This window comes from Capsicum annuum, chromosome 1 (genome assembly GCF_002878395.1).
Source record: "Capsicum annuum cultivar UCD-10X-F1 chromosome 1, UCD10Xv1.1, whole genome shotgun sequence".
Classification (NCBI taxonomy): domain Eukaryota; kingdom Viridiplantae; phylum Streptophyta; class Magnoliopsida; order Solanales; family Solanaceae; genus Capsicum; species Capsicum annuum.
In genome coordinates, this window is record NC_061111.1 from 219817009 (window position 1) to 219843900 (window position 26892).

At 34.7% G+C, this 26892-nt stretch overlaps 1 pseudogene; it reads right to left on the reverse strand.

The window, feature by feature from the left end:
• LOC107861421 overlaps positions 1-14649 on the reverse strand; it is a 48112-nt pseudogene extending 33463 nt beyond the window's left edge.
• Between the last annotated feature and the right edge of the window lie 12243 nt (positions 14650-26892).

The following is a 26892-nucleotide window of genomic DNA, read 5'->3' on the forward strand; positions in this document are numbered from 1 at the left end:
AAATACAAGGGACAATATGAGCGAGGGCAACTCCTTCTATGTGGAGAATGTAAATAGGGTAGCAACTAATTAACTATGTTCGGCCCGAGTTCTACTGCCAAAGTGAACCTATCGAAAAAGTCATGTTCTTGTAGAAAGCATGACTTGGTCGAAATACCGTGCACTCACACAACAACCTCTTTATGATTAAAGTACGTTGATGATTATGGTTTGAGCATCTATGAGAACTCTTCAATTATGTAAAAAGTTAAAATGTGCCTCCTTGCATACTCGAAATCAATTAATGTTGTCCCTCTAGAGTCCGAATGGAGTGTGCAACAGGATTTGTTAGATGTGAATATTATTTTACCCCTTGTCGATAACAAGATCAAAATAAAGAAAAGAAAATATTTTAAGAACATCGACGAGACTTCCAAGACCAAGAGTATGAACAAGTGTTCCCTGTACAAGAGACCCGAACACAAGAGAACCACACGTAATAACAACAAATCCTAGATAGGTTTTGTTAGCTTTCTAAGTCTGTTTTAATAATGACAAACTAACAAGTGTATCTTTGCAGGATATTAAGTACTGCTAATGTTGGAAAGACATCAATTCACAATCCATGACATCTAAATAAATCAGTCACAATGAGAATACATGAAGGGGAATCTCAGTCCCACAAATCATGGAAATCACCACGAACAAGTAAAAGAAGAAAAAGGATATTGAAAGATCGAAGATGGAAGGGTATCTCATCCAAATATATGAAGGATCAAAAAGACTATCTCAACATGGAAGCAAGCAAGGGAACCACGACATCCATAAATGGAAGAACATTCAATCATGAAAAGAAAGATTACAATATTCAAACAAGTATGGCAAGAAAATCAATCAAGTATCTAGGAAATAGAAGAAGGATCACAATCTCAGAATCATGGTAGACCAAATCAATCAGGACATAAAGAAAGGAATGCCACAATCATTACATGGATATATCTAATATGGACATGTATAATTGTGGAAATTATGCCACGTATGGACATATCTGATATGGACATACATTATGGTGTCATGCCTCTTTCAAGAAATCAATTCAAACCCTTGATTGGGAAGAAATATCTTGGGTTTTCTTATGAAAATTGTGGCAAAAGACTATAAAAGAGGAAGACTAAAGATGAACACGGGTCACATAACTTCAAGGAGAAAAATAAAACTGTCTCAATCTTAGTCTTACGAGGCTTTGTAACTTTTACTTTACAATTGTTATATGAAGAGTATGATCGAGTCAACTTTGTAACATAAACTGAAGCTGTGTCACAAGATCTGAAGAGCAAAATAACTCTTCAGAACTTGTTTCCTATCATTGTACTCGAGTTGTTTCCTATCATTGTACACGAGCTCGACATTGAACTATCTAAGAAAACTTTGAAACCCAAGGAGACTAGAAGTAGGCACCGCATTGGTGTTTCGAATTAGGATAAATCTTTGTGTTGTTACTTTATGCTCTGTTGTTTATTTGCTTAATTATTTTAAATCTATATTTTTTTGTGAAGTGCACTGATCTATAGGCGAGTCGACTGTGAGGAGTCAGTAGTCGACTCATAGAAAAATTTTAATTCACCCCCCTTGAATTTCAGGTTTGTCCCACTTTGATTTTGTAAGTCAAGCTAATGTATGTATTTGAAACCCCTATAGTTTGGAGTAATTAATGTCATGTCAGTTTTATCGACTTTAAGTGTGAGTTCTAGCTAAATATTGTGACTTATCTGGGATATGTTGTTTCTAGTAAAAGGATCATGGTGGTCCACAAAAGGTCACGATGGTTAAGAAGTGGCATAGACCCATGAATCCAATCGATATTCGGAGCTTATTGGGTTTAGCCAGTTATTATAGAAGGTTTGTGGAGAGTTTCTCTTCTATCGTTTCCCTTTGACTAAGTTGACTCAGAAGAATGTGAAATTCTTGTGGTCTGATACTTGTAAAGGTAGTTTTGAGAAGCTGAAGGATAAGTTGACTTTGGCTCTGGTCTTGACTATGCCTGAGGGCACTGACAGTTTTGTTGTCTATTGTGATGTATCCCAAGTAGTACTGGGTTGTGTGTTGATACAGCAAGACAAGGTGATTGCTTATGCTTCTAGACAGTTGAATGTTCATGAAAAGAATAGTTTGACCCATGATTTGGAAATATTAGTTGTGGTGTTGCATTAAAGATCTGGTTACATTATTTGTATGGGGTCCATGTTGATATTTATTCTGATCATAAGAGTTTGTAATATGTGTTCACCCATAAAGAATTGAATCTCAATCAAAGAAGATGGCTTGAGTTGCTCAATGACAATGACATGAGTCTTCGCTATCATCTCGATAAAGCTAACGTAGTTACTAGTGCTCTTATCAGGTTGTCCATGGGAATCTTGTCTCATATGGATGAGGAGAAGTGGGATTTGGTGAAGGATATTCACCATTTGGAAAATCTAGAAATTCGTCTCCTAGATTCTGAAAATGATGGTGTGATTGTTTAAGAGGTGACAAGTTCATCTCTTGTGCTGAAGTGAAGGAGAAGCAAATGTTGGATCCTGTTTTGATACAAATCAAAAAGGATATAGGTAAACACTAAGTGATGATTTTCGAGATTGGTAGTGATGGCATCTTGAGGTACTAAGGCAGATTATATGTGTCCCGATGTTGATATGTTGTGAGGGAGAATTTTGGTTGAAGCTTATGAGTTGTATTATACTATTCATCCTGGTTTGACAAAAATGTATCATAATCTTGAGGATATCATGAAGTTGCATAGTACTCCAGTCTCCATCATGTCTGATCGAGGTACTCAGTTCTCATCTCACTTTTGGAGGTCGTTCCAGCGAGGTTTGGGGACTAAGGTGACCCTTAGTACCGCTTTCCATCCATAATGGATGGGCAAACAAAAAGGAAAATTTAGGTATTGGAAGATATGCTTTGAGCTTGTGTATTTGATTTTTGTGGTAATTGGGTTAATCACTTACCTCTCATACAATTCGCCTACAATAATAGTTATCACTCTAGCATTGGTATGGCTTTGTTCGAGGCCTTATATGGTAGGAGGTGTATGTTTCCTATTAGGTGGTTTGAGGTTGGTGAGAATAAGTTGTTTAGCCTTAATTTGGTATGAATGTGAGGTGAAGGGAGTTGGACTTCAGTGTTGGTGATTGGGTGTTCTTAAAGGTGCCCTCCATGAAGGAAGTGATGCGGTTTGGCAAAAAAAAAAAGCTCAGTCCCCGTTATATCAGTCCGTACTTGGTTTGAAGAAGGTTGGTAATGTTGCATATGAATTTGAGTTGCCTTCTAGTTTTAGCTCCATTCATCCAGTGTTTCGTGTTTTGATATTGAGGAAATATGTGGGTGATCCTTCGATGGTTGTTCCTTTGTAGGAGGTGGTATTTTAGATTTCTTGTCCTATGAGGAGGTCTTGGTTGAGATTTTGGATCGGTAAGTTTGCTGGTTGCGGACTAAGGACGTGGCCTCGATAAAGGTTCTTTGGAGGAACCAAAAGGTTGAGGAAGCTACTTGGGAAGCCTAGGGGGACATGAAGTCCAAGTATTCATTCTTGTTTCCCGTCCTAGGTAATTATACTTGGGGTATGTGTATTCCTTAACATCTTTATTTTATGACTTTGTTAAAAAAAATGGTGATTTTCTTGGCATCTTGGTTTCTTATCTTTGTTAAAGGTAAGAGTGGGGGTATGTGGATTCAAATCGTGCTAATAAATGCAGTGTCCTATCACTCGAGGATGAATGATCCTAAGGAGGGAGTATATAATAACCCGAGTTTTTGGTCCTTGAAAATTTTCTGAGTTCTAAGCTTTTTGCCCTGACAACGACTCACTTGTCAAGTCGTAATGTGTCTTTATGGGTTATAGGACCCAGTCGTAATGAGCCTAGAAAGATTTGCCTAAGTCACTGACTTGATAACGGCTAGACTTAACGAGTTGTATATACTCCTAAGGAGGGTATTTCGTAATGTGTCCAGTATAGTGACTCTATTAAAACTGTTAAGACTATGACTTGACCCTATGAGTCATAGTGTCTCATTACAAGACATAAGGTGCCAATCGTAAGGTCCATAGTGAAGAGCCCGGGGGGGTCTGGTTTGGTTATGAGTGGATGGTTTGAGTCGTAAGGTGACTCTACGAGTCGTAAGGCCACCCGTGGCGACTAACGGGTTATTTTTTCAACTTTTAACTAGGGTAGTTTTGGCATTCCCTCTTATACCACTAACAACCCACGACTTATAATCTTATTTGGGACCTTATTCTCAACCATAACTTAACATAATTACACTCTTCTCTCTCTCAATTTCTCTCAATCAACCATACTTAAGGTTTTTAAAAAGTAAGTCATCCAAGGGCTCAAGGGCTCAATTCCTTCTGTAATCTTGGGTATCTCAAGCATCTTACTCTTCTCTCATTGTAATCTGTAAAGAGTATGTGTTTTAAAGTATTGTTCATGAGATATTTATGTTGATTTGAAATAACGGTTGAGGGTTCTTGAATGCTTATTGTTGATCAATGTTTTCCCATGGTTTTTATATGATTATTCATGCTTTAATTATGGTTTTGAACTTATGGGTGCATGGATTTGGTAAATGAACTAGGGAATTCTGATTTTCCAAAATATGTGACTTATGAAGTGGCTACGACCCCAACCCCATATTATGAAATTGATTTTAGTTATGAGAAATGTGAGAATTTGAATTGTGCTTGAACTAATGCATTATGATTTTGAATTAACCTTATAGGTTTTGTGTTTTCACTAGCTATTGCATAATTGAACCAAAGAGGTTGTGAATTCACCCAAGTGATGTAATTGTTTTGGAATGTTGTTGTTACCTTGCAAGTGTAGTTATTATGACAATACCAAAAATATATGCCTTGATGTGAAATATGGTTCAATGAACGGAAATGAGTGATAAATATTTTAATTGGGCTCTAATAAGGGTTGTGTAGCTGAGTCGTGAAAGTGGTGGTCCCAAGGGACCCATATTGGAAACCACAATTGCTGATGCAGGGGTCTATATGATTGAGTGGTTTGAATCCCCCTTTTTACTATTATCATATGATTGGGAGGTTCGAGTCCCCCACGTCTTATCATATGATTTAGTGCTTGTGTCACCTTGATATGCAGGGAGGTTTGAGCCCTTATAGTGCATATATACCCTCAAATTAGTGCAGCCATATGCACTGGGGCCCTACCAGCTAGGGGACAGCTGGGCCCGTATAGCCCGTGGGTGCCTTTGTATGTTATGACAGTTGAGCTACACAATTTAGGCTAAAGTTCTAAAGTGTATATTAAGCCTTTTTTCCTATCCCGATATGTGATCTATATATATATATATATATATATATGTATATGTATGTATGTATGTATGTATCTATATGCATATGATTATGTGCATTGGATTTGAATGATTTTGAGCTGTTGAAAATGGCATTATGTTATCCTTATTCCTGAGTTACATGCTAGTGTTCACCCCCCTAACCGTCTATGGACGTTGTATCCCCATGTGATGCAGGAATTGGCCCTACTTCTACTTTTTCTACTCAGTGACTAAGATTTGGGATCAACTCGTGAGTTGACATTGAAGTGGTAATCTTCCATACTTCAGATGTCTACATTTCATGTTGTGGTCTCTTATGTCTTAGACTATTTAGACTTATTTTTGGCTATAGTCGGGGGCATGTCCCTACACTTTATGGATATTAAGTTTTGGTTCTGTGTTAGAAGCCTTTGCTTAGATTACTGTGGATATTGGGTGATGTTGGTCAGTTTTTTGGCCGATCGCCTGTCGTTGTTGATAGACATATTTTGAACTTTCTTTGAATTTATCTTTTTATATGTTCAGAATTCATCCGACATTGGGAATATTGTGTTGTTTGGTTGGGTACGAAGGGGTGTCTCTGGTCCACATGGGACTTGAGATGCCCGTCACGGCCAGGCCTTGGTTCGGGCCGTGACATTTCCGCTTTGTTGCCATTCTCAAAATCTTGATATTTATTTTTTGTGTCAGTATTTTGTTTATTGATCTTACCGTACCTTGGGTTCCAAACTTGTTCCATTCTATCTCCCATTTGATATTGTGTTCTATACCCATTTTTTTTTCATTGTTCTTTGAAATCATTGTTGTTACCTTGTTATCCTTTTTCTTTGCTATCATTTGTTGAAGCCTCTCTAATTTTCTTTCTTTTAATTTCTTCGGTCTTGTTGCTCTTTGTTCCTTTCTATTGCTCTTCGCTCTCTACATTATTTTGTTTCTTTTTCAGCTTTTTATTCATTCTTAGGGTACAGTTTCGGATTAATGATGAAAAAATCCTTTTTATTATGTTCTTGCAGTTTACACGTTTTGTAATATTTGTGTACATAATCGTATTTGATGGTGACCCACTTCTCCTAGATTTCTCCTATTTTCTTCCTCTTTCCCACATTAATTCTTGTAGGAAATTCTCCTAAAAGATCTACCTCTACCTTGACTCTCACACAGCTTGGTCTTGTCTTATTCAATATGGCCATATCAACTTGTAGGGGTTTTCCTGCTACTGCTAGTGAGAAAATAGCCTTTTTACCAAAAAAGTTTGGAGGAAGCAATAGAAAAGATACCCATGCTATAGCTATAGAAGTTTCTTCATCCAAATTAAACATAAGGTCCTATTTATGGGTACACATTGGATAGAATCAATATTTGTGCGTAATATAAAATTGTGGCTTCAAGTAATAGAACATAATCCTCCAATGCACTGGTCTTATCAAGACATATCTATTACTTAGTAAATCAATGTTCACCTCCCCTTTAAGTTCACATTGTTTTGGAATTAGTTTTTTCACATCTTGTATCTCCGGCCAACCATAGAAAAATTTTCCATCACTGCATATTGAAGATCTTCGTTAATGATCATTTATGCTACTTCTTCCTCTTCCCAACGATTCTAGGCTCACTATAAAGGTATGATATCTGTTTCAGAGGGATAGGTTTATGTTTTAGGATACTAGATTTTATGGTATTTGCAAAGGTGACAGTAGATGGTTGTTCTTGCTATTAATAATATTCATTGTCAGCCCTATCTCTAGTTGTGGAGGTTGGACAACGGCCTCCACAACCATGGTATCCGATGACAAAGACAGATTTAGATTATTAGAGGGGTAGAGTTAGGGGCTGGGGTAAGAAAAAAATTAAAATATTTATTTTTTTGTATGGAGGGAAGGGGGTGGCGGGGGTGGGGGTGGGGGTGGGGTAAAAAAAATTTTTGTAACTTTTTAAAAAAAAAAAATAGTGGAGAAGGGGGGCTGGTAGGTGATGGAGGAAGGGGAGGGTGGGGCAAGGTGGGATAAGAAAAAAGTTTGAAATTTTCTAAAAAAGAAATTTTTAAAAAAAAATGGGGATGAGGGGGTTAGGGGAAGGTAAATGGTGAAATAGAATTATATAATATTAAGTAAGGGCATAATTTTAAAAAAAATAATTATAAGCAAACTATGGGATACCACCAAATCGATATTTACATGAAGTAAGGGTTTTCATGGTTGTCAAAACATGAAATTAAATAATACCACACCATATATTTTAAGAAAAAATTAAAATAGACATGGTTCTCTTAGTAACCATACCATCCTATACTATGGAAAACCACCATCCAAACAGAGTGTTAATAAATATACAAAAGAACTTGTTGTATTTTTATGAACTTGCATTTTATACCCAAATTTATAAAATATCAAAGAGGTCCATGACCCTACAACCCTACCCCACTTTTTGCTTTTCCAAAACCCTAATCTTAGAAAATAAATAAATAAAAAATTAAGTGAGTATAGAGTGAATTAAATTTGGAAAATGGATACCATTCTAAATTATCTCAAGGATATTTTGGTAAGCATGCACCAGTGTTGAAGAAGAATATTAAGAAAAGGTTGAGAATTTTATATGTGCAAGTCTTGAAAAGGCTAATAAGGTATGTGATAATATTATATGTTTATAATTTTAAAGGGCGTGTGTTTAACAAATTTGGCCAATATACCCCTTAATAGAGAAGAAGATATGGAGGAATGATAGTCTCACTGAAGTGATTAAGTGGATGATATATATATATATATCACTCTTGATTTTTTCTCTCTAGCAACTTATGTTTAAGTCTTCCAAAGGGAGAAGATATAGAGTATTCAGAACAAACCCAGACGTTCAAGCAGAACAAGATGTTTCTTTAAATTATCAATTTTTATACAAGTACTTTTTATCCTAAAGGTATTTTCCTAATGCAGTTGTTTCTAATGGTCTTTATTCTATAATTTCTGTAGTCTATATAGTATCTAATACTTTCTAATTTATACTTAAGCAAATTTATACGGTATACACAGTTTACTAATGTTATAAGGTCTGGGATTATAATGGCTTCTGATAATTCTATAACTTCTAATATTTTTGTTTGATTTATTAATATTTATTTTTTTTCTAAAATTTCGTTTCTTAGTCTTATTTCTTTATATAATCGATTATATTCTCCTTGTATTTGTCTCGCAAAAGGATGCGTTTTCATATATTTTTACTTAATTTTATCCTAAAAGAATATCTACTAGGTCACAGCGTTTCTTTAGATAACTTATCGTTCTATTGTAAGATGTTATGTCGATTCTAAGTCCAAGTAAATCCCATGTTATTTCACTTAAATATCCATTGAAAAATTCTAATTGTGATGTTTTTAGAGTTGCTAATAAGTCTAGATAGTTACTCAAAACTATTTCTTCTGCTACTTTGTCTGCCCTCTTTTTTATTTCGTCGGTAAACCGCTGGCGATCCAGATCTTATAATATTAAAAACACAACTGAAATAAAATATGAACTTGATTAATTCAAACATAATTTACTAACTTGGGAGAAAAATATAAAGATCTATGTAACGACTACTTACATGTCTTAAGGAAGAAGTGAGGTTACCTCATAATCTCGTCAGTTATGAGCCATCTAATCTGACTTTCAAATTGAAACCATATGTAAGGGTGGACAAACAACAGATTAGCCTGATCGACAATTTATGGATCTTCTACAACAAGACACCAAAGGACATTAGATACTTTATTTCAGTCCTGAATGATTTAAGTTATTATTTTAATAAGAAAAATAGCACTAACAAATTTAAGTTTTATGTTGAGTATTAAAAGTAAAGCCCAACAAATATAGTGACAAAAAGGATGAAAAAATATGTGCTTATTCAAGTGGAAAATATAAAGAAAATGGTCAATTAAATAGTATAGATGCAGAGACACCAACAGTAATTTATGGTTTGAATAGTTTTAAACTTTATATATTAAATAAGCCATAAATATTAGTAAGAACAGATTGCGAGGCTATAGTAAAATTCTTTCATAAAATAAAAGAGAAGAATAGTAGTAAAAGAAGATGGTTAAATTTTCTAGATGCCACTTCAATTTATAATATTATTCTAGAACATATTAAAGTTAAACATAATAACCTAGTAGATCAGTTAAGTAGACTAATAAAAGAAGACAACTAACAAATTTTGTTTCAGTATGTATACAAACAAAAACAAAGGAAAGGTGAAACCCTTCTCCTCTAAATAATACTTAAACAAATTACTAAGCCACACTCGTTACAGGCCACTAACAATGTTGGAACATCCGAAATTAGAAAGACTAATCTTCGGATCTCATAATCTCACCAGTTATGAGCCATCCAATCTGACTTTCAAATTGAAACCAGATGTAAGGGTGGACAAACGACAGATTTGCCTGATTGGAAAATTATGGATCTCCTACAACAAAACACCAAAGGACATTAGATACTTTATGTAACACCCCGAGTCTGGTACCCCGGACGCTACACGATGCTCATAATCTCTAAGGACCATAAGTTAACCCTTTTCTGATACCTGCTGTAATAACTGAATAATATACTGCAATAATGCGGAAAACTAGCGAAAAAATTTCCATAAGGTTCAAACTGAATTACAACTGTATAAAATATATCAATACCATAACTAAAACAACTTTCTGAACTTTTAGTCTGAAAGCCTCTAAACTGTCTGAACTTGGAGTTCATGGGACAAACCCCCAATTAACTCCGTCTACTGAAGTACTGAATCTACTGCAATACTAAAATAAGGAACATCCTTGAGTGATGAGGACTCACTGCTAAGTCTACTGCTGTTGGATGAGTCTAAACTGCTAAGGATGCTCTGGAGCTCATGAACCTATGGTATAAGACATCATAGCATAAGATAAAAGTATGCATCAGTAATTTGAATGTACTCGTATGCTAGATGAGGTAAGGCTAAATGCAAGGATTTGTATGCATGAACAATACTGACTAAATACACAAGTATGCTGAATGAGGATACATGCATGAATGCATAAACTATAACTGAAATCATAGTAACACTGAATACTGAATACTGAATTCTAATAACTGGAATTCTGATTACTGAGTCTACTGATACTGATATTAGATTGACTATGGTTGATATCGATCTTATCTAGCAGGTGATCTCTGAATATACGGATAATGAAGATAATTAACTGAATCTGAGATCAGTCCTTCTAGCTGGTGATCTCTGAATCTAATGGTACTTGATACTAATTAACTGTATTTGAGATCAGTCCTATCTAATGAGTGATCTCTAAATCTGTTGGTACTGATACTGATACTTCTTGACTAAATCTGAGATCAGTCCTATCTAGCGGGTGATCTCTAAATCCATTGATAATACTATTGAGTGACTGTATCTAACAGTTCTAAATTTGTGCTACTGAGCTGAGTTCTTTTATTGAGACTGATTCTAAAGCTGAGACTGTGGAAAGTAATAATCTAACTGACATGCCCCTTCTAGCTACTTTGGGTTACAACCTGTAACCCCAGTTGGAAGGGTATCAGTACCGCACCACGGGTAAAGACACTACTGCTGTAGAGTCAGTCCTATCTAATGAGTGCCCCCTGGGATCAGTCCTATACTAACGGGTGACCCTCAAGTATGCCAGTCCTATCTAGAGGGTGACATTTCATACCTATGTTGGCTACATAGTTTTGGAACTTAAGGATTGTTTCTAGGGATCTCAGTCCTCTCTAATGGGTAAGCCCCCATCCCTAGGTTCACTCGGTGTTGAATCCTACTCCCAATTGAAAGGTACTGACAAATTCTTTTTCTTAGACTGTACTAGACTGAGCTAAATTTGTTACTGATCATGTTACTTGACTAGTCTAGCTGAGTTCACTTGGTTCCAAAGACTAACGGAATACTACTGGATTTCTTTTTCTGGCTGAATGCTACTAAGTTCTAAATTGAATACTTGAATACTACTAAGATCTGAGTTGAGTACTAAAAAGAAGCTAGAATACTAATGCTACTGAGATTTCCTATGTTCTGTAACTGTCTGAGAGTACTGAGTTCTGTTGATCATGGTACGACTGAGATTATTTTGAAAACTGACATTGGCTCTATACAATCAGCTAATTTGTGGGGTATAAATACACCCAGGACTCGATAACATAAATAATACAAGACCTAACCACTCTTGAACAATATAACAGTAGACCATCATTCACCATACACTTAATAAATCATCTCTTCAAGCACTTGGAAATATTAACATGTGGTTGCATAGGGAATGCATACCAATATCTCATAATTCATCCAACAAGGTCTTGCATCAAACACTTAACATGCATTAAAGTGTACATAATTGGGTATTTCATGCTAACATGTCACAATGCATTCACTAAGACTTTTTAACAAACACTTGGCATGCATGAACTTATACATAATTGAGAAATTCTTGTCAACATGCTGTAATGACCCTATTTCCTTCACACAAGCATTTTATCAAACACATATGGGGAGCATGCTTTGGTTATACAACAAATATTACACCTAAGTATCATGATTTCATCAACCAACATGCAACTTGAAGGGAGTTTATCATGAATATCATACAATTCATCACATGCTAGAATTAATTCTTAAAACTTGTAGCCTAAATCATGAATTAAAACTCAACAACACATAATCATGAACTTCAATACACATAAATCATGAAATCTCATAAATACATAAGCTTTATAATTTTGAAATGGATTCTTGGACTTCTTGGGTGGAAGGAACCCAAGAATCAACATCTAACATACCTGGAAATCTAAATTCTAGAAGTTCTTGAAGACTCTTGGAGGGATTCTTGAGATTGATTTTGAAACTTGGGGGCTAGGGTTTTCTATTTTTGAGAGAGAATGCTTTTGTTCTTGAGGAATAGTGAAAATAAATGAGCAATTTTGGCTATTTAGGGTTTAAATCTCGTATTTAGGCTGATTAGGGGCTTTAGAAAATTACCAATTGGTCCTTGGAATTAAATAATGGAATCTGAAAATCCCAATTATTCATGCTGGCACAACGCGGTGAAATCGCGCCAGCTCACTGGAAACTGGACAATTGGGAAACTGGTTGGTGGCGTGACGCGGTGGAAATCACGTTGCCACCTTGGTTGCGAACTGGAAAGGCATCGCGACGAGATGGAATAGCATTGGTGCACTGAAAATTGACAACTCTGAAATTGAGCCTTAGAATAATATGCCATAATCACGGAGGCTCATTGGATTTTGACGATTGCCATTTTCACTGACTCCGCGATACGCTAAAGTACCAGATGGTACACTGTCTTACTAAAATGGATCTAACTCTTTGTTCGAGTGTCAGATTTGTGTTAATTTGGTGTTAATGGAAAGCTTATTCAATTTTTCACATGATAAATAGTCATAATCTTGAAAATACCATAGGGAATAAAAGGCATTCATCTATGAACCAAGATCTTTAGTGTTCTACGTATGAATCAAATCTAGATAGAAATACGGGGTATTACAATATTTCCCCCTTGGGAATATTCGTCCTCGAATGAAACTGATAAAACTGAGAATCTAGTAGACTAAACTTACTTACTGGACATGAGCATCTGAAACATGAGTATATGACTGGAACTACTGATATACTGAGACTTCATACTGAACATGCATATCTAATGCATGGATATCTGACTGAACTGACTCTTGAATGCATGACCGAATATGCAAAGATAACTGATACTAACTTTGTAAGGAACATATGTACATGAGACTGAATAGGTTTAAGAAAAAAAAGCATCGAGGAATTTATGGGGTATCTCCTCCATAGGACTCTATGTCCCTCTAAGAATGCTTACTTTACTGAGATACTGGGAAAACTGAGGCGATGCACGAGGCATCTACGGACTGAATCATAACTGAACCTCAGGAGTCTAAAACTAATGCATGGCTTATGAACTAACTGAACTCTCAACTACTAGGATATTCTTGGAATAGTTGCATTTTTTTCTTAGATTTCGGATAGAATAATTAGATGAAAAGATGAGAGAACAAACTATACAAATCTGACTGTCTGACTGCTAAACTGACTTGCTGTGTTTACTAACTAATTCATGCTAAAACATAAGCTCAAATGAGAGTAAGGGATCTAACAATTCATATCATGAATATGAAGGAATTATAACGTACCCGAATCTATATTAGAGAAATTTTCTGGATCATAATGGGTCTGGAGTGCATAAAATCTATTCTGATGCTGACCACTATTGGCGCCCTGTTAATGCAAATCTTTACCCGTTTATGCTAGCACTTTACACTCTCGCATCCTGTGGCCTGGCTTACCATATCCAAAACATACCTCGCTGCCTGCTCTGCACACACTAGGTGATTCCTGCTTCATTCTTCACAAAGCGAATAAGTACGCTCACTTCTCACACTACTCTGGGCTTTGGAGCCTGGTGCACTAGATGAGGATGGAACTGGGATAGAAAACTTCTTACTATGCTAAGAACGGTTACCACCCTGGGACCCTGGCTGAGAAAAACTATAAGTACCTATTTTGGCTTTCTTATTCGCTATTTCCCTATCCTTCGTCCTATCTGCCTCAATCTGCTGAGCATGCATCATTAGTCTAGCAAGGTCCATATCTCTATTGATCATAGCAGTCCTACACTCCATTAACACCAACCCGAACACACCAGTCACAAACTTACTCATGCTAAATCTAGGGTTAGCCATCAAATTAGAAGCATACTTAGCTAACTGGTTGAACTTAAGAAAATACTCTTTCACGGTTATGGAGCCTTGCCTTAGGTTTATGAACTCTTCTACCTTAGTTTCTCTCATCTCGAATGGGAAAAACTTATCTAGAAAAGCATCCTAAAATACCTACCAAGTCATGGGAGTTGCATCCTCCCCCTACTCTTGTCCCACGCTACAACTAAATTATGAGAAATATCCTTCAACCTATAGGATGCTAATTCTACACTCTCTTTCTCAGACACATGCATAATCTGGGTGATCTTCTTCAGCTCCTTAAGATAAAGTTGTGGGTCCTCACCTGCTACTGGCCAAAAGAACTCTAACGGGTTCATCTTCAAGAAATTTCTGATCCTAGTTCCGACTGAATCCCCATCTTGCTAAGGTGAGGATGCAGCTTGACAGTTACCCTGACATTAGTTGTCATATCTTGGACTAGTGCCTGAAAAGCTACCCAAAACTCTGAATGTGATACAATCTCATTCTCAAGATCCACGGGCTGAGGTGGCTGGTTATTATACCTACAGGCATTGGCTTTGTGGGGAGGCATATTCGATAAATGAAAGAAAGAGATGGAATAGACTGAGAAGCAACTTGAGCTAATGCTCACTAGTATGACATGAATACTGGAAGAAGAAAAACTGTTCCTAAAACATCTTATAGCCTCTTGTACATAAATGTAGCGCTCAACAGACCCATGCATAAGACTCTACTAGATGCGACTTTCAGACTTCCTAGGACACTATTGAACCTTAGGATCTGATACCAAATTTGTAACGCCTTGAGTCTGGTACTCCAGATGCTACACGGTGCTCATAATCCCGAAGGACCATAAGCGAACCCTTTTCTGGTACCTGCTGCAATAACTAAATAATATACTATAATAATACGGAAAACTAGTGGAAAACTTGCCATAAAGTTCAAACTAAATTACAACTGTATAAAATATATCAATACCATAACTAAAACAATTGTCTAAATATTTAGTCTAAAAGTCTCTAAACTGTCTGAACAAAGAGTTGATGGGACAAACCGCCACTAACTCCGTCTACTGAAATACTGAATCTAATACAATACTAAAATAATGAACATCTTCGAATAGTGAGGACTCACTGCTAAGTCTACTGCTGCTGGATGAGTCTAAACTGCTAAGGATGCTCTGGAGCTCGTGCTTCTGAACCTATGGTATAAGACACCATAGCACAAGAGAAAAGTATGCATCAGTACTTTGAATATACTGGTACACTAGATGAGGTAAGGCTAAATGCAAGGGTTCGTATGCATGAACAATACTGACTGAATACACGAGTATATTGAATGAGGATATATGCATGAATGCATAAACTATAACTGAAATCATAGTAACACTAAATACTGAATACTAAATTCTAATAACTGGATTTTTGATTACTGAGTATAATGATACTGATATCTAATTGACTGAGGTTGAGATTGATCCTATCTAGTAGGTGATCTCTGAATATACTGATAATAAAGATGATTAATTGAATCTTAGATCAGTCCTATCTAGCGGGTGATCTTTAAATCTAATGGTACTTGTTATTAATTAACTATATTTTAGATCAGTCCTATTGAATGGGTGATCTCTGAATCTGTTGGTACTAATACTGATACTTCTTGACTAAATCTGAGATTAGTCCTATCTAGCAGGTGATCTCTAAATCCATTGATAATACTATTGAGTGACTGTTTCTAACAGTCCTGAATCTGTACTACTGAGCTGAGTTCTTTTATTGAGACTGATTCTAAAGATGAGACTATGGGAAGTAATCATCTAACCGACATGCCCCTTCTAGCTACTTTGGGGTCAAACCTGTAACCCCAGTTGGAAGGGTGTCAGTACCGCATCACAGGTAAAGACACTACTATTGTGGAGTCAGTCCTATCTAATGGGTGAGCCCTGAGATCATTCCTATACTAACGGTTGACCCCTGAGTATGTCAGTCATATCTAGAGGGTGACATCTCATACCTACACTGGCTACGTAGTTCTGGAACTTAGGGATTGCTTCTAAGGATCCCAGTCCTCTCTAACGGGTAAGCCCCCATCCCTAGGTTTGCTCGATGCTGAATCCTACTCCCAATTGAAAGGTACTGACAAATTCTTTTTCTTAGACTGTACTAGAATGAGCTAAATTTGTTACTGATCATGTTACTTGACTAGTCTAGCTGAGTTCACTTGGTTCCAAAGACTAACGGAATACTACTGGATTTCTTTTTCTGGCTGAATGCTACCAAGTTCTAAATTGAATACTTGAATACTACTAAGATCTGAGTTGAGTACTAAAAAGAAGCTAGAATACTAATGCTACTGAGATTTCCTATGTTCTGTAACTGTCTGAGAGTACTGAGTTCTGTTGATCATGGTACGACTGAGATTATTTTGAAAACTGACATTGGCTCTATACAATCAGCTAATTTGTGGGGTATAAATACACCCAGGACTCGATAACATAAATAATACAAGACCTAACCACTCTTAAACAATATAACAGTAGACCATCATTCACCATACACTTAATAAAGCATCTCTTCAAGCACTTGGAAATATTAACATGTGGTTGCATAGGGAATGCATACCAATATATCATAATTCATCCAACAAGGTCTTGCATCAAACACTTAACATGCATTAAAGTGTACATAATTGGGTATTTCATGCTAACATGTCACAATGCATTCACTAAGACTTTTTAACAAACACTTGGCATGCATGAACTTATACATAATTGAGAAATTCTTGTCAACATGCTGTAATGACCCTATTTCCTTCACACAAGTATTTTATCAAACACATATGGGAAGTATGCTTTGGTTATACAACAAATATTACACCTAACAGGTAAGCCCCCATCCCTAGGTTTGCTCGGTGCTGAATCCTACTCCCAACTGAAAGATATTGACTGATTCTTTTTCATAGAATGTACTAGACTAAGCTGAATCGGTTATTAATCATGTTACTTGACTGGTCTAGCTGAGTTCACTTGGTTCTAAAGACTAACGGAATACTACTAGATTTCTTTATCTGACTGAATATTACTAAGTTCTGAATTGAATACTTGAATACTACTAAGATTTGAGCTTAGTACTGAATAGAAGCTGGAATGCTAATGATACTAAAATTTCCTACGTTCTGTAACTATCTGAGAGTACTGAGTTCTGTTGATCATGGCACGACTGAGATTATCTTGAAAACTGACACTGACTCTAGACAATCAACTAATTTGTTGGGCATAAATACCCTCAGGACTCGATAACATAAATAATACAAGACCTGACCACTCTTGAACAACATAACAATAGATTATCATTCACCATACACTCAATAAAGCATCTCTTCAAGCACTTGGAAATATTAACATGTGGTTGCATAGGGTATGTATACCAATATCTCATAATTCATCTAACAAGGTCTTGCATCAAACACTTAACATACATTAAAGTGTACGTAATTGGGGATTTCATGCTAACATGTCACAACTCATTTACTAAGGCTTTTCAACAAACACTTGGCATGCATGAACTTATACATAATTGGGAAATTCCTGTCAACATTCTATAATGACCCTACTTCCTTCACACAAGTATTTTATCAAACATATGGATAGAATCCTTTAGTTATACAATAAATACTACACCTAAGTATCATGATTTGATCAACTAACATGCAACTTGAAAGGAGTTTATCATAAACATCACACAATTCATCACATCCTAGAATTAATTCCTAAAACTTGTAGCCTAAATCATGAATTAAAACTCAACAACACATAATCATGAACTTCAATATACATAAATCATGAAATCTCATAAATACATAAAATTTATAATTTTGAAAAGGATTCTTGGACTTCTTGGGTGGAAGGATGTATCGCCCCGAAGCTGGTACCTGAAATGCTACACGGTGCTCATAATCTCGAAGGACCACAAGCTAACTCATGACTGATATCTGTAATTGAACCCCAAATAATAATAGTATTATTATAAATTCAAAAACATGAACTGAAAGGCCATAAGGTTCAATACTGATACATAACTGAAAATATGGTATAACAATACCAAAATAACTGAAATAATTGTCTGAACATGATGTAGTCTTAAAACCTCTAAAACTGAATTGTCTGAATAAATAGTTGATGGGACAATCCCCCAACTAACCCCATTTGCTAAAATAAAATAAGTACTAAAAGAATGAAATAATCAAATAATAACGTCCTCAAATGATGAGGACTCATTGCTGACTCTGACTACTGAAACTAGAATGCTACTGATATTCTGGAGCGCGTGCTTCTGAACCTATGGTATAAAATACCATAGCTCAAATGCGTCAGTACGATTGAATGTACTGATATGCAAGTGAGGTAGGCTAAATACAATGGTTCATATGGATAAACAATACTAACTGACTGAATAACATGAATGTGAGAATACATACATGAATATGTAACTGTATCTGAGATCGTGATAACACTGAATCATGAATTCTGATAACGTGGATTTACTGATATCTGGGTACTAATACTGGGATACTGAAAGACTAAGTCTATTAAGTACTGAGGAACTGATGTCATATTACTGATAAAGAAAAGACTATTTTTGCCAATTCTGATTATGAAGAACTGGTCTGATTGACTGTATCTGACAGTTCTAAAATTTAAATACTGGTAACATAAATTTCATATAATTAATATACTATTAACTGGGTGACTGTGTCTGACAGTCCTAATTCTGATGGAACTAGCTGAGTTTCATACTGAGCTGAGCGACTATATCTGACAGTCCTAAAACTGTAGAGCTGAATTGAGTTCTATTACTGAGACTGGATCCAAAACTGAGACTGTAGGAGGTAATCATCTAACCGACATGCCTCGAAACTGAAGTATTGGGGTCCAACCTGCAACCCCAGCTGGAAGGGTGTCAGTACCATGCCACGGGTAAAGACAAACTGTGAGTAAACCCTCTTTGACAGGGACCTCTTCCGTCAACCCCTTCTAGTAGAAAAAACTCAAAAGAGGTGTGTAATCCCTAAAATCATAGGGTACATCTCAACCTACGCTGGCTACATAGTTCTGAAACGCAAGAATTTCTTCTAAGGATCACACCCTCTACTGACTAACAGTGAGTCCCCATCCTTGGGTTCATTCGGTGCTGAATTCTACTCCCAACTGAAGAGACACTGAACTAATTTAAACTGAACTGAACTATTACTGATAGTATGTTTTAGCTAGTTTGAACAGAGTTCACTAAATTTTGTTGACTGATAGAATACTACTGAGATCAAATAACTGACTGAGATTACTGAGTTTTCCTGAGTCATGTAACTGACTGAATTCTAATGATCATGGCTTGAATGGGAGTATCATGAAAACTGATGCTGGCTCTAGGGACACAACTAAATTGTCGGGTACAAGTACGCCCAGGACTCGATAGCATAAAAATGACAAGACTTGACACTTCATGAACACATAACCAATATCAACAATTCATAATACAATAAGTTAGGGATTTCATGAAACACATGGTTGTCATAATGTTGTACATGGATGGAATTGCATATAGACATGGCATACTTTCATCAACCTAATCTCATGAACATTCCATCAAATACTCATAATGCACACAATATCATGGAAGTCAGTCTTGGTCATAAGGGTAAAGCATGCATTTATTATTTAAGTCACAATTGAGCTATAATACCCAATTTCTATCCTCCTAGCCATTTTGTCAAACACTCTACATGCACAACTTAGGGCATAGGTGAAATCATCAAATTACACATCATAAATAACTCAATTCATGGATTTTATCTTGCATGCTAACGTAGTTTCATGAAAACACACACAGATTCCAACTTGGGAATCATACAACAAGATAAACATGGTTACAAACAACCAACAACATAAATATCATGTTTTATAATTTGAAAGAGGGTTCTTGGACTTCATGGATAAAAGGAATCTATAAATCAACACTTGACATATCTTAGTTCCTGATTTCACAAAGATTGACGGAGAGATTCTTGAATTTGAATCCTTAATTGAAAATCCTAACTTTTTCTTGAGAGAAACATGAGAGAAACTCTATATTTTAGGAGAACTATGGCTGAATCACGTGTTATTGGGTTTATCTAAGGATGGGAAATTGAACCTTTTGCCCTTAAAATATGGACATTTAAGACTAAAAACTGGGTACTGAACGCTGCAAGCGATACGGCGCGTTGATGGATATGATGCAATACTCGACGATTGCATCGAGCCTCAGAAGTTTTGGCTCTGGTAACCTGCACAAATGTTGACCAACGTGATTGGCGATGCGGCACACCATGATCGCGTTGGTCCACTATTTTAGGACACAGAACATGATTTAAACGTGTTCCAAAAAATTTAAAACTTATCCGGGAACACCTATTGATCTTCCTGATCATGAACTAATAAAAATATGGACCATTAAAGGATGTTAAGGTGGCGAAATGAGATTGCCAACTTTCAAAGGCTAATAATAGGCTAAGTCTGGGAACCTAGCTAGAATTTTCTAAATCTGGGACCCCTTGACAAGCTTAAAGGACTAAAGTTAAGCTTTAGGATTTTACGGGGTTTTACAAAGGAACCCAAGAATCAACATCTAACATACCTGGAAATCTAGATTATTGAAGTTCTTCAAGACTCTTGGAGGGATTCTTGAGATTTCTTTTGAAACTTGGGGGCTAGGGTTTTCCATTTTTGAGAGAGAATGATTTTGTTCTTGAGGAATAGTGAAAATAAATAAGCAATTTTGGCTATTAAGGGTTTAAATCTCATATATAGGATGATTAGGGGCTTTAGAAAATAACCAATTGGTCCTTGGAATTAAATAACAGAATCTGAAAATTTAGATTTTGCATGCTGGCGCGATGCGGTGAAATCGCGCCAGCTCACTGGAAATAGGACAATTGGGAAACTGGTTGGTGGTGCGACATGGTGGAAATTGCATTGCCACCTTGGTTTCAAACTGTAAAGGCACCGCGATGCGGTGGAATCATGTTGGTGCACTGAAAATTGATAACTCTGAAACTGAGCCTTGGTGTGACGTGCCATAATCGCGGAGGCTCACTAGATTTTGACGATTTCCATTTTGTCTGACTCCACGATACGCTAAAGTACCAGCTGGTACACTCTCTTACTAAAATGGCTCTAACTCTTTGCCCGAGTGTTGGATTTGGGCGAATTTGGTGTCGATGGAAAGTTTATTCAATTTTTAATATGATAAATAGTCATAATCTTAAAAATACCACAGAGAATAAAAGGCATTCATCTATGAATAAAGAACTTTGATGTTCTAGGGACGAATCCAAGCTTGATAGAAATACAGGGTATTACCTTTTATTTCAGTCCTGAATGCTTTAAGTTATTATTTTATTGAGAAAAATAGCACTAACAAATTTAAGTTTTATGCCGTTCTTAGGGGAAAGACACAGGGAGTATTTCAGACATGGACAGAGGTAATGAATTCTGTAAAAGACTATACAACCCCCTCTTTATAAAGGCTTTGATGATTTAACAGAGGCTTTAGATTATGCCCGTATAAATTTAGGGCTAAATTATTTTATTACCCCTACTTTAAGACTAGAAATGTAAAAAATTCCTCAATATAATATTTAAAAGGACACAGAAAAAAATTATATTTTGTGATCATTGTTCCTCTATGACTGAAGCTTTTAAAAGACTAAATCACACCAATGAGGTCTTAAGACAAGATAATGAGAACATTGTAAATGAAAAAGGACAAATGTTAGAACATATAAGTATTTTACAAGACTGTATAAGGATTCTTCATTTTGAACTTTCACAATAGACTCAGCCAATTTATGAGACTCAAAAAATTTTAAAGAATTCTCCATCTTCTTCAAAAATGGAAAACCCCACTGTATCGGGTAAAGATATAGCTAGTCTAGCTCAAACGGTAGCTAGTAAAGACTTATCAAATTCATTAATGGGTGAGCACTCCCCAATGAATGTAGAAAGACCTACTATATCGGGTAATGATACAGCTAGTCCCAGCTCAAATGGTGGCTGGTAAAAACTTATCAAATCCGTTGACGGCTGATACTTTACCAAAAAGTGTAGGGAGAATATTCCCAGCTAGTTTCAAGACCACAAGTACTCAGACCACAGATGAAAGAAGTCCATCTATGACTAAGAAAGGTTTCTTTTTGAGAAAAAAAAATAAAAAAAGAAATATAGAAAAATGGTAGTAGACTCTATAAAAAAAATATTAGCAGAACAACTGCCCAAAGAAATAGCAATGAATCCAGAACTGCTAAAGCCAAGACCCAAAATTTTCTTAATTCCAAGAGAAGAGACAAGATCACCCAGAACAGGAACAAGACTGGGACTATCAGATGGAAACAGTGATGAATAGGAACGATACTACAACTTAACCATGGATCAATTTGCACAAAACCTAAACGCCGATGAAGATTCAGAAATAGAGCTTGATTCAGAAGCACTACACAATTTGGATACATAAGTAATGACGATATCCACGAAAGACAAAATTACAGACTTATGCAATGATGTAACAGATAAATAAATAGATGGATAAAGTAAATACATAGCCATGTGATCATGGTCCCCACCCAAGTTGTCAAAAGTCTTGCTAAAGTCTTATCAAATATAAAAGGATTTAAAATCCATAAAGTATATTTGAAGTCCACAAATGCCTATAAATACCCCCCTTTGGAAGACTTAAACATAAGTAGCTAGAGAGAAAAAATCAAGAGTGAGAAAGTTCTTAGTTTTTTATAAAGTTTTAGTTTTCAAAGTTTGTAAGTTAGTTTAATTTCAAAAAAAAAAAAAAGAGAAAGTAAATAGTCTATATTAGTTTCTTAGTTCTTCATTTCTGGTAGCTGTCAAGTTTTCAGGGGACTCCCGAAAGAGAAACCTCACTTCTTCCTTAAGACATGTAAGTAGTCGTTACATAGATCTTTGTATTTTTCTCACAAGTTTGTAAATTATGTTTGAATTAATCAAGTTCATATTTTATTTCAGTTGTCTTTTTAATATTATTAGATCTGGATCGCCGGCGGTTTACCACCAGTTTTTCGATCTTGTAAAATTCATTACTTATTAGTACATATTTAATTATTAGTAGATGTGTCTTTAATATTATAAGATCTGGATCGACGACGGTTCACCGCCAGTTTTCTGGTCTTATAAAATTAGTAAATTACTTATAAACATACCTCCAGTATATGGTTATTCTCTCAGTGTTTTAGCAATAATGATGGATTAATCTGTAAATTTCTAGGGATTTAAAAAGTCCATAGAAGATTAAAAAGGACAGTTATTATTCTCCCGGGGTGTGAATAAAGAAGATATTGCTAGAATACCTAAGATTGAAGAGAAAGAGATGCACAGGGTATACACTTAAAAAAAAATAAAAAATGCAAAAATATTTTATTTTTGGGAGAAAATATACTTTGATCTCTATGACTTGGACACTTACATTGGACTGAGGACAACGAAAGAGGGAGTATTGAGTAGTATTTTACACCATATAAAATACATATCCACATTAACTTTGCTTTATTTTATCATAACTACTTTCCTGCTTTAATAACTTATTTATTTACTTTGCTTATAACGTATACTAAGACCTGTTATTTAATTATTTGCTTTGTTTATATATTATATATACGCTTTATTATTATTATACATCTGTCTTATAATATTATTATTCTGTATTATAAAATAATATACATTATTGTTATTACTATTTGTCTATTATTATTATCATCCTTTATTATATTGTATTATTAGACTATATCAGATTATTATTATTATCGGTATATTATTATCTACCAATATTATTATTTCACTAGTTTACTTTGTTTATTATTACCTGTTTAGTTTACTTTGTTACTATTATCTGTTCATCATCATTATAACATCATTATCTGTTTATTATTTGCTTTGTTTATATATTATATATACACTTTATTATTATGATACATCTGTCTTATAATATTATTATTTTGTATTATAAAATAATATATATTATTGTTATTACCATCTGTCTATTATTATTATCATAATTTATTATATTGTATTATCAAACTATATCAGATTATTATTATTATCGGTGTATTATTACCTACCAATATTTTTATTTCACTAGTCTAAAAAACTCCCTGTGTCTTTTCCCTAAGAACAACATAAAACTTAAATTTTGTTAGTGCTATTTTTCTCAGTAAAATAATAACTTAAAGCATTCAGGACTGAAATAAAGTATCTAATGTCCTTTGGTGTCTTGTTGTAGGAGATCCATAAATTATCGATCAGGCAAATTTGTCGTTTGTCTACCCTTACATCTGGTTCAATTTGAAAGTCAGATTTGATGGCTCATAACTGGCGTGATTATGAGGTGCGAAGATTAGTCTTTCTAATTTTGGATGTTCCAACATTGTGAGTGGCCTGTAACGAGTGCTCCTTAGTAATTTGTTTAAGTAGTCCTGAGAGGGGGAGGCTTCCACTTTTCCTTTGTTTTTGCCTGTATACATACTAAAACAAAAATTGTTAGTTGTCTTCTTTTATTAGTCTACTTAGCTAATCTTCTAGGTTATTATCTTTACCTTTAATATGTTCTAGAATAATATTATAAATTGAAGTGGCATCTAGGAAATTTTAATCACCTCCTTTTACTACTATTCTTCTCTTTTATTTTCTGATAGAATTTTACTATAGTCTTACAGTCTGTTCTTACTAATATTTCTTGCTTATTTAATATATGAAGTTTAAAACTATTCAAACCGTAAATTACTACTAGTGTCTCCATACTATGCTTTTTAATTTATCCTTTTCTTTATATTTTCCACTTGAATAAGCACATATTTTTTCATCCTTTTTGTCACTATATTTGTTGGGCTTTGCTTTTAATACTGCTCCCCATCCTTGAAGGCTTTCATCTTTTTCAACTATTAAATAATCCATTTCTAATGATAACGTTAAGTCTGGGATGTCTTTACCATGCTTTTTGTTTTTGGACTAATTTTATGTCTTCAGTATTAAAGGTTTTTTGACCTGTTGATCCTATTTTAGAATATAACGGTCCTGCTACTTTACCTAAATCTTTAATAAAATCTCTAGCATAATTTAAAAGTCCTAATAATTTTTGTAAATCTTTAGTCTTGTCTAATCTATCTGGCATTTCTAAGGCTTTTTTTGCTATGTGTGGTTATAATTTTATTCTACCATCTTCAATAACTACTCCTAAAAAATTAATACTATTTTTACATAATTTCATTTTCTTCCTACTTATTATTATTCCATTATCTACAAATAATTTAAAAACTTGTTGTAAATGTCCTAAATGTTCTCTTATATTTTACTAAAAACTAGAATATCATCTACATAAATCAATACAAAATTACCATCCATTTTTCTTTGAAAAATTGGAGGAGCCGTTTTTAATTCGAATATTACCAAATTTTTCGCTAGTAATATCACTCACTTACCAGTGTAGACACAACCCCTGCTAACTAAATATTGTTTTCTTAAAGACAAGACAGAAGAAAGAATCGAAATCTCAAATGATCAATAAAACCCGAAATGCCACTAGAATGTGATAAAGGAGAAAATTGTACATGTAATGATAATAAAAGGCAACAATGTATGAAGAATTACACGATTTATTAGTAGTAGAAGAAATAGGAAAAGACTATACTTTAATAGAAATGGATACAGAATTATACAATTTTAAGAAGGGTATACAACAGATAGGAGTAATAAAAGATCAAAAAAACTTAGAAAAAATAATACAAATCCTAGATAAGCTAGAGATAATCAGAGAAAAACCCTTTCAACATTGGGACTCCAATCAAATTATCTGCAAATTAGAAATAATTAATTCAGAATATACTATAAAAACAGCATCTATAGAGGCTACAAATGAAGACATTAAAGACTTTGAAATACAAATAAAAGAGCTATTATAATTAGGAATAATTAGAAGATCTACATCAAGACATAGGTCAACAACTTTTATAGTAAAAAACCATAGTGAAATAGTAAGAGGAAAATCTAGAATGGTAATAAATTACAAAAGACTAAATGATAATACTGTAATGGATAGGTATATGTTACCAGACAAAACAGAATTAATAAATAGAATACAATGAAGAAAAGTATTTAGTAAATTTTATTATAAATCTGGATATTGGCAGATTAAAATGCATGAAAATAGTATAGAATGGACAGCTTTCACATGTCCAGAAGGACATTTTGAATGGCTGGTCATGCCATTCGGATTAAAAATGGCTCCTCCAATTTTTCAAAAAAAATGGATAGTATTTTTAGTGACTATAAAAATTTTGTATTGGTTTATGTAGATGATATTCTAGTTTTTAGTAATAATATGAGAGAACATTTAGGACATTTACAACAAGTTTTTAAATTATTTGTAGATAGTGAAATAATAATAAGTAGAAAGAAAATGAAATTATGTAAAAGTAGTATTAATTTTTTAGGAGTAATTATTGGAGATGGTAGAGTAAAATTACAACCACACATAGCTAAAAATGTCTTAGAAATGCTAGATAGATTAGATAAGACTAAAAATTCACAAAAGTTTTAGGACTTTAAAATTATGTTAAAGCTTTTATTAAAGACTTAGGTAAAGTAGCAGGGCCGTTATATTCTAAAATAAGATCAACAGGACAAAAAACCTTTAATACTGAAGACATAAATTTAGTCCAAAAACTTAAAAGCATGATACAAGACATCCCACACTTAACGTTA